We start from the raw sequence: 10454 nt of genomic DNA, 5'->3' as shown, positions 1-10454 counted from the left end.
ATTTCTGAAGAAAGGTCTAGGCCCGAAACGTCAGCCTTCCTGCTCCTCTAATGCTGCTTGGCCTGCTGTGTTCATCCAGCTCTACACCTTATTATCTCTCTTCCTACTTTTGTGTTCTGTACCCTTTGCAATAATGGCTTATTAGATTCACCTAAATTGCTTGAGAAAGGGACTACCAGTACTCCATTGCTGGGGTAGTGTGGCTAATGTCACTCCTGATTAAGATTTGGCTGTACCCAGTGGAATTTCTTATAATTTGAACAAAATTGCTCATTGCCCAGTACCAGCATTGACAAAACTGCATTTCCTGTTGTCAATCACAGGCTCAAAAGGCAGACGCTGGAACGAGTTAATGAACTGTTTCTAGCTGCGATTCTTCACCATTATTTACTCAACGCTCCAAATTAACATGAGCAACTTGTGAAATTCTGGAAAAGCATTCAAGGGTTTCTTGTCAACTTGTTTTACTCCCACAAGCAGACAATGCTTGCGCATTGCAGAATTTGTTGTCCAAACATTAACTGGAAGAATACCGGCACTTCAGCTCAACCTCAGTATCCTGACATCCCTGCGTACTAAACTACAGAAATATACAAGTATTGTGCGCAGTACACTCGCGCAGCCATAATGGGCCAAATGGCCTCCTTCTACGCCATAACAATTCTATGATTCTATGATTTTCAATCTTTCCAAAAAAATGGATAAAAACAATTTGTTAAGGTGGCAGCCATAAACCATGTGACTTTTGCCATTTATACAGTCATAAAGTCATTCACCTTGGAAACAGACCCTTCAGTCCAACTCATCCATGCTGACTATGTCAGATACATTAGGGACATTTAAGCGACTCTTAGATAGGCACATGGATGATAGTAAAATGAAGGGTATGCAGGGTAGTTTGATAATAGGAGTAAGATAATGGGTCGGCACAACATTGTGGGCTGAAGGGCCTGTACTGTGCTGTACTGTTCTATGTTCTTCTATGTTCTATGTTCCACTCCAATGAAAAAAGCCCCAGCCTATCTTTATAACCCAAACCCTCCATTCCCAGTAACATCCTGGTAAATCTTTTCTGAACCTTCTCCAATTTAATAGTGTCTTTCCGATATTTAGATCAAGTCAAGTGAGCATCTAATTAAATATGAACTTTTGCAACCATCTGAGGAACTCACATATCACAATGTCTAAGGATGATCCAGCACCAAAGGACTTTAAAGTTACTGGCCACCTGTCTCCATGTTTTGTACCGGATGAAAAGCAAGATTAAAACTTGACTGGTGGCTGATCTAAGTGAATGGCCACTGTCAACTTTCTATTGGGTCTCAATAGCTGTCCCCATTCAAACTAGAAGGGACAAATCTCAGCCTTGTTAATCCACAACACAGGATGTGGAGTCTGCATGAACACCACACCCTGTTTGGCATAAACCTTAAAGTGTGAAAAGTTAAATGGAAACAGCTTTTTTTTTTATCAGTTTAAAAGACCAGGAAGGAGCAGTTTGTAGACAGAGGAACTAACACCATAAAAACCATCAGTCCAGCCACTTTGTCACCCCAACTCGGAAACTAGCTGCAAGACTTCAAGCAACCACACCAATAAATCTCTTCCAGTTCCACAGTTTGACTGAGAACCAACCTCCTAAAAATTTGGCTCTTAACCTCACAACCAACTGCAAAATGTTTACCTTATTAAAAACTCTCATTTTAACGTAAAAAAAGACACTCAAGAAACCTCTTTCCTACAACATATGAAACCTGAGATTGTAAATCAGAAACCAAGGTATCTGTAAACCTTTACCCAGGTTGTAGGTGTGTGAGGGAGACAGAACGTGTGCAATGATATGTTTAACTCGAGGTAAGTATTGGAAAACAAATAAGCTTCTTTTATTTAAACTCACAATTGCTTGCTGCTGAACCCTGGTTCTTTGATTATACAGTCCAAGGGATAAGAAAAGATGCATCACTTCCCATACATACCAAACTGTTGATGGACAATAAGAAAGCTCATTATAAACTGAAGGCCTCTGCTTTCACCCTAACAAATCTGTGCCCAACTTTCTTTTTAAGGTTCACAGTAGACACCCACAGAATCACGCAGCATAGGCACCGATCCTTTGGCTAATCATTGTAGTAATATTGGAGTATTATAGAACTCAGCATTGTATTTGTTGTCCCTGGCTGAGGGACACACTGTCAGAGTAAGGAATAGGCCATTTAATACTGAGATGATGAGGTATTTCCTCATTCAAAGGATCTTGAAGTTTGTAATTCTCTGCCCCCAAAGTGCTAGGGAGACTCAGTCATTGGCCAGATTCAAAAATGAGGGCATTAGATTTCTTTGTACTATAAATGTCAGAGGTGGCACAATGGCTCAGTGGTTAACACTGCTGCCTCACAGCGCCAGGGACCTGGGTTCAATTCCACCCTCGGATGACTGTCTGTGTGGAGTTTGCACACTCTCCTCGTGTCTGTGTGGGTTTCCTCCAGGTGCTCCAGTTTCCTCTCACAGTCCAAAGATGTGCATGTTGGGTAGATTGGCCATGCTAAATTGCCCAGAGCGTGCAGGCTAGGTGGGTCAGCCATGGGAAATGCAGGGTTATGGGGTTGGGGTTGGGGTTGGGGTTGGGTTTGGGATGGGGGGTTGGTTGCTCATTGGAGGGTCAGTGTGGACTCAATGGGCCAAATGACCTGTCCCCACACTGTAGGGATTCTATGATACAGAGATAGTGCTGAAGTACAAGATAAACCATGTTCGTTCTATGAGATCATATCATGCAGGAGAATCCCAGTGACATCCCCAATCTGCCTCCGCGTTCCCATAAAATGCACTCCGCTGCCAAGAGATTGCTAGTGCCAGTATGACCCTGTTGGGCTCCAGTGACAATAGTGTCAAGGGACTGACCCAATGCCCAAATATGCAGCTTTATTCCTGATTTCCCAGCCTTTAAGCCTGCCTCAGTGGGCAGGAATTACTCTGCCTGTTAAGTGAAAAATAAAGTTGTAAATGAAGAACAGTCAAACACTCATTTAACCCTGCTGCTTTTAACTGGCAATGGTGTCGCCTTTATTTAATCCCCTCAAGGAGGTCAACAACCACAGGTGAAACTCACAAAAAGAGAAAGCTCAAGTCTCCATAGCCACCAAAAGCAAACAAGCAAAACAAAACCCTCTAGGCCAGTGGTCTAACATTATTCACTCCTGCCACATACATCCAGCAGACTGCATTCCCATCGCCCAGTAAGACAGCAGGACATTGCATTCAACAGAATGTTTAATCATCTCTGTGCACAAATCGTCTGCAGCACTTGATTACCAGACAAGAGTTATGGAACAAAAAAACAAGTTGGCAATAAGATATTTGCACTTGTCAGCAAATCCCACTGCAGCTTTTCAGCAACCTCCCTCTCATACATAGCTCCATACACACACCCCTCTAGCCTAAGGGCTCTTGAGGTGAAGTGGTAATGTCTCCACCTCTGAGCCAGGAGGCCTGGGTTTAAGTCCCACCTGTCCAGACGTGCGTCTCTAAAATAGAGTCAGAGTCAGAGTCATACAGCACAAAAACATAGAAAATCGGTGTAAGAGTAGGCCATTCAGCCCTTCGAGCCTGCACCACCATTCAATATGATCATGGCTGATCATGCAATTACAGTATCCCACCGAAGGTTTCTCTCCATACCCCTTGATTCCTTTAGCTGCAAGGGCCACATCCAGCTCCCTCTTGAACATATCTAACAAACTGGCCTCAACAACCCCTTTGATCCCGCCATTTGGTCCAACCTGTCCATGCTGACAAAGTTTCCCAAACTAAACTAGTCCCATTTGCCTGCATTTGGCCTATATCCATTTAAACCTTTCCTGCTCATGTACTTGTCCAAATGTCTTTTGAATGTTGTATCTGTACCTGCATCCACCTTTTCATCTGGTATTTCATTCCATATACAAACCACCCTGTGTGTGAAAAATATTGCCCCGCAGGTCCTTTTTAAATTTTTGTCCTCTCACCTTAAAAATATGCTCCTTGGCTTTGAACTCCTCCACCCTAGAGAAAATACCTTCACCATTCACCTTATCTATGCCCCTCATGATTTTATAAACCTCCATAAGGTCACCCCTCAACCTTCTATGCTCCAGTCAAAAACGTCCCAGCCTATCCAGCCTCTCCTTATAATTCAAGCCCTCCAATCCCAGTAACATCCTTGTAAATCTTCTCTGCACCTTCTCCAATGTAATGATATACTTCCTAAAGCAGGGTGACCAGAACTGTACACTGTACTCCAAAAGGCCTCACCAATATCTTGTACAACCTCAACATAACATTCCAACTCCTGTACCCAATGGTAATGAAGGCAAACGTGCCAAATGCCTTCTTTGCCACTCTGCCTGCCTGTGACACAACTTTCAAAGAACTACGTACCTGAACCTCTCGGTTTCTCTGTTCGACAACACTCCCCAGGACCCTTCAATTAACTGTTTTTGTGCTGCCCTTGTTCATCTTGCCAAAATGCAACACCTTGTATTCATCCAAATTAAACTGTATCTGGTACTGTTCACTCCATTGGCCCAATTGATTAAAATCCCTTTGTAATCTTAGATACCTTCAACACTGTCCACTATAGCGCCAATTTTGGTGTCATCCGCAAACTTATTAAGCGTGTTTCCTAAATTCTCATCCAAACAGTTTATATAAATGGTAAACAACAGTGGACCCAGCACCGATCCCTGCAGAATACCATTGGTCACAGGAAACTAGTCCAAAAAACAATCCTCCACCTCCACCCTCAGTCTCCTACCATCAAGGCCAATTTGTATCCAATTGGCAAGCTCTCCCTGAATGCCATCCAGCTCGCTACCTACAATACCTAGGCTATATTCTTGACTACTCCTGATTGGCATCCCATGATTCCTTCATAAACCTGAGGTCATGCAGACCTCTGGCTTGAGTTTTGATTGGTACCAAGACCTACACATCCATGGTGCTTGCTGACTTACACTTTGGCTCCTGGTTGACCAACACCTTGATTTAAAAATTCTCATCATTCTTTTCAAAATCCCTCCATGGCCTCACCCATTCCTTTGTCTATAATTCCATTCTCATTGTCCTACAAGCTGTCTATCATATCTAATTAAACCTCCAGAGCATGGCTGAGTCCAAAGTTCTGGATTACCTCCCCGTAAAATACACCTTCAAATCACTTTGATCAAGCTTTGACAACCTGCACTAATATTGAATCATGCTACTTGGCGTTAAGTTTGCTGTGAAGATATTTATTCCATTAAAGGTGTTAGGATTATTATTTGGAGACAGTAAGGACTGCAAATGCTGGAAGCTAGAGTCAATAAATGTGGGGCTGGAAAAGCACGGCCAGTCAGACAGCCGAAACGTTGACTTTCCTGCTCCTCAGATGCTGTCTGACCAGCTGTGCTTTTCCAGCTCCATGTTTATTGATTTAAGATTGTTATTATTGCGGTACGTCCCATTCTCTTCTCCTCTTAATCTATCACCAGCAGGACAATGTTAAATTGTTACACCCATTCTCTGTCACTGCAACTTCTGGCAGCTTCGATGTACCTCGCAATCTTCAAACATCTCCATGAAATCCTCCGCTTCAATTTGATTTGATTTGATTTATTATTGTCACATGTACCTAGGTACGGTGAAAAGTTTTGTTTGGTGAGCAGTACAGGCGGACCACGCTATGCAAAGTGCATTAGGGTGATAGAACAGAGCAAGGAATACAATGTTATGGCTGCAGAGAAGGTGCATTAAGAGCGAGATCAGCATTAAATTTAAAATTTGAGAGGTCCATTCAGAAGTCAAATAACAGTGGGAAAGAAGCTGTTTATGAATCAGTTCATATAACTACACAAACTTTTATACCTTCTGCCCAATGAAAGAGGGTAGTAGAGAGTATATCTGTAGTGGGAGAGGTCTTTGAATTTTTTGGCTGCTTTCTCGAGGCAGTGGAAAGTACAGATGGAGTCAATGGATGGAAGGCTGGTTTGCATGATGGACTGGGCTGTGTTTTCTGTAGTTTCTTGTGGCCTTGGGAAGAGCTGCTGCCAAACCACACTGTGATACATCCAGAGAGAATGCTTTCAATGGTGCATCTATAACAATTGGTAAGACTCCTTGTGAACTCTTCGTGCCCTCCACTCCTTCTACCTCCTTATGTCTCTGTCATCCACCATCTTGTAAAGTGTTCAGATAAACAGCTTTGTCTCCACGTAGGGTAAACTACAGAAATGCAAATCGTTAACTTAAAACAATGTTTTTTTTAAACCAGGGCCACATTAACACAATTGGTTACATGTCTAGTGAGTAGCTCAGAATGTTTATTTAAAAATTCTTTTAATGCCCATCTGTAGTTGCCCTTGAGATGGTGGTGTTGGGCTACCTTCTCAAACAGTGGCAGTCGTTTTGGTGCAGGGAGACCCAACGACCATTAGGAAGGGAGTTCTAGGATTTTGATGTAGCAAGACTTAAGGAATGGTCATATATTTCCAGGACAGGATGGTGGATGCCAATGTTATGGGTTCATAGCTGTCTGGGCAAGATAGATTTGGACCTGCCTTTGTGTCTACATTGTGCTTAATGTTGAGTGGTACCTTTCAGGATAATTAACGGATTGTCTCTATCCAATAGGGTGGCACGGTGGCTCAGTGGTTAGCACTGCTACCTCACAGCACCAGGGACCCAAGTTCGATTCCACCTTCAGGTGACTGTCCATGTCGACTTTGAACATTCTGTGTGGGTTTCTTCTGGGGGCCCTGGTTTCCTCCCACAGTCCAAAGATGTGCAGGCTAGGTAGATTGTCCATGCTAAATTGCCTGTGGTGTTCAGGGATGTGTAGATTAGGTGGGTTATATGGGGATGAGTCTGGGTGGGATGCTCTGAGGGTCAGTGTGGACTTATTGGGCCAGAGGGCCTGTTCCCACACTGTAGGGATTCTATGAAGCACAAGGATGGAAATAGATGATGCCATAAACTGGAAAAGTGAAACTGTATGTTCATTTTTTTTCATTCATGAGAGGCAATTGTCAGCAGCAAAGCCAGCATTTATTGCTCAGAAGACAGTGGTTCAATATAACCAAATGATGTATGAGTATAAAACCATAAGACAGAGGAACAGAAGTAGGCCAATCAGCCCATCAAGTCTGTTGTACCATACAATGAGATTTATGTTGATCTGGTCATTTTTAACTTCACTTTCCTGCCTTCTCCCCATAAACCTTCATTTCCTTACTGGTTAAAAATCTGTCTAGCTCAGCTTTGATTACTTTTAACAACCCAGCCTCAACAGCCCTCTGTGCTAAAGAATTCCACAGATTTAAGTGAAGGTTCAGGAGTAGGAATCATCAAAGAGAATCAATGTTTCACTTAAAGTCACAACTTCAAGTGTGGATTACTGTATAGTATGACGTGTGATTTATCTATACTCCAATATCATTTACTGTAGAGTTTAGATTTAACCCATGGCATTTGGGATTTGGTCTGTGTGCTGAAAGGATTTAGTGATTAACTTATAAGTATTTATACCGCTATGGTTACTTTTGTTAAAAAATAACACAGAGAGAGTTCCTAATGTGCAATAGGATTAAGTTTTCATTGGGAGAGGTTTTAATGAGTGAACAAAGTAAACAGTTGTGCATTAGGTTTTCAATTTACAAGGACAGAGATTCATTTATTTTCATAGAATCCCGACAGTGTGTAAGCAGACCATTTGGCCCATCAGGCCCACACTGATCCTCCAAAGAGCATCCACCCTACCCAACTCCCTACCCTAACCCTGTAACCCTGCATTTAGCATGGCCAATCCACCTAACCTTTACACCTTTTAACTGTGGGAGGAAACCAGAGCACCTGGAGGAAACCCGCACAGGCATGAGGAGAATGTGCAAACTCCATACAGACAGTTGCACAAGGGTGGAATTGAACGAAGGTCCCTGGCACTGTGAGGCAGTAGTGCTAACCACTGAGCCACTGTGCCACCTCCATTTTTTGAATAGAAAGAGAAGTTTTTGGGTTAAAGTTTTGCAGAAGTCATGGATGAAGAAAACATGTGCTTCAATGAAAGGAGATAGTTTAGAACTGTTTAAAAAAAGGTTACCTCTGTGTAAGCAGTTTAGTTTGTAAGTTCCAGGCCAGAAGTATTTAGTTACACTCTACAGAAGTTATTTAAAACAGAAAGTCTAAGCTCAGTTGTATAAAAGCTACACAAAAAAGCAATCAGATTCTCAAGATTGGGAACTGAAGTCACAATTGAGAAAGGGCAGGACAGTTGATGTGACGAATATCAGATCAGCCACGATCCTATTGAAAGGCGGAACACGCTTGCAGGGCCGAATGGCCTACTCCTGTGTCCTATTTGTTATAGTCTTATAGCTGAATCAGATTGTATCTGACAACACTCCTGTGAAACACCCTGGGATGCTTCGCTGAGTTAAAGGCATCACATCAATGCAACTTTCTTGTTTAAATTTTTGCGTCACGAAACAGCAATAGGAACTTAAGCACTTCTGGCTGAGTGAGTTAGCTACGCTCATCTCCAACTTGTGCTCTATCTGCAACTGATTTTGCAAAGGAGAGGGATGTAAGTACATCAGAAAGTCACACAGTTAAATCTATGAAAAAATCAATTTGCAATCAGTGTCAAATTTCTGACTAAGCTGAAGCTGTACAGCTTCTAGGGACACATTGAAATACTTAAAACTAGGATGTCAGGCCATACATAATTATTCCTTGATTCAGGCCTTGTATGTTATGTTCCCAAAAAAGTACACAGAATTGACAGACCAAGTTGCAGTGTTGAGGAGTTATGTCCCACTGCATATGGCTCAGGACAGTCCCAATCCCTTACAATGGAATCCCGTTGCCTTCCTGCATTCCCTCCAAAATTGAAAGGCATCTATTACAAGTCACCTATTTGCAAGTGAGTGCTCACTATTGGGCAGATTGTAATTTTCCTGCAAAAAACACAGCCATGGGATTGAGCAGTGTTGGTAGTTGTGCCGTACAGAGCACATCTCTGACAAAGATACAGGGCAGAGTCAATGTGTACAATGGCAGGATTTGTGGTAGAATCAGATGAACAGCTCATCGAGGCCTAAATCACTTTTGGGAGCATCTCGCCGCATTCTTTGTACTTTTCACAAGTGGCATGGCGAGATTCTCGCTAGTCACTGGCAGGTTTCCATTGGGCGGTGATTAAGGCTTATTAAACAATTTGCTCATGGCACAACTTACTTCGGTAATATTCAACTTTCGGTCTCGCCAAACTGGCCAAACAGGCTAGACATTGGGAAAAGGCAACATGGAGAAAACAGGGTGGGGACCCTAGCAAGATCAGCTGGCATCTTGCTCCGAAGGGTCTCCATATTGGGCAATGGGCACCAACTTCTCAGATTTATGGCCTCCACTGCAGGTCTTTTGGGGAAAAGGAAACCCAACCTCTGCACTATCCCATCCAGCCTGGTATCAGTGCAGCACTGAGGAAATTCTGCTTTGTTTGAGATGTCACCTTTCAGATGAGATGTCTAAGTAAGGCACAGCCTGCCCTCTCCGATGGATGTAAACAAGCTCATGGCACTGTTTTGAAGAAGACCAAAGGAATTCTCAGTGGCGTCCTGACCAGTATTTATTCCTCAATCAACATCAGTTAACAGATCACCTGACTGTTGCTGTTTATAGCAACTTGGGAACATAAGAACCAGGAGCAGGAGTAGGTCATTGAACCCCTTGAGCCTGCTCCGCCATTTAATATGATCATAGCCAGATCCCATCACGGTCTCAACTCCACTTTCCTGTCCAATCTCCATAACCCTTTAACTCATACAAATTAAAAATCTATGTATTCCCTTGTTAAATTCATTCCATGTCCCACCATCCACTGCTCTCTACATGTAAATGAGTTCCACAGATTCACAATCCTTTGAGAGAACTAATTCTTCCTCATCTCTGCTTTAACTCTGCTACCCCTTATGGCCTCTTGTTCTAGATTGGCCTACATGAGGAAACATCCTCTTTCTGCCTGTGTTGTCAATCCCTTTTAGCATCATATATGCCACAATTAGATCTTCTCTCATCGACTAAACTCTAGCGAGGATAGGCCTAAGTCATTCAACTTCTCCTCATAAGACAAGCTCTTCACCTCTGAATACAAATAGATTGCCATGTTACAACAATACTTTAATGGTTGTAAAATGCTTTGGGATGTCCTGAGATTGTAAAAGATGCTATACAGATGCAAGATATGCTGTTTAATTGGAGAATTAGACAATGTATTGAACTTTGACTTCGGAAGTTCTAAGTCGGCAGAGATTATAGTCATCTCAATTTTTCAAGTATATACTAAAACCTGGCAGCCACAAGTACATAAGGAGTAAGCACATGCAGAAGCCCCACAAATTCCTGATATGAATGAACTTTGGACAAATTAGGCCAGAGCAGAACAG

The sequence above is a fragment of the Rhincodon typus genome, chromosome 16 (assembly GCF_021869965.1).
Source record: "Rhincodon typus isolate 14 chromosome 16, sRhiTyp1.1, whole genome shotgun sequence".
NCBI lineage: Eukaryota > Metazoa > Chordata > Chondrichthyes > Orectolobiformes > Rhincodontidae > Rhincodon > Rhincodon typus.
The sequence above is the reverse complement of the archived record's forward strand: the minus strand, read 5'-3'. Positions refer to the sequence as shown.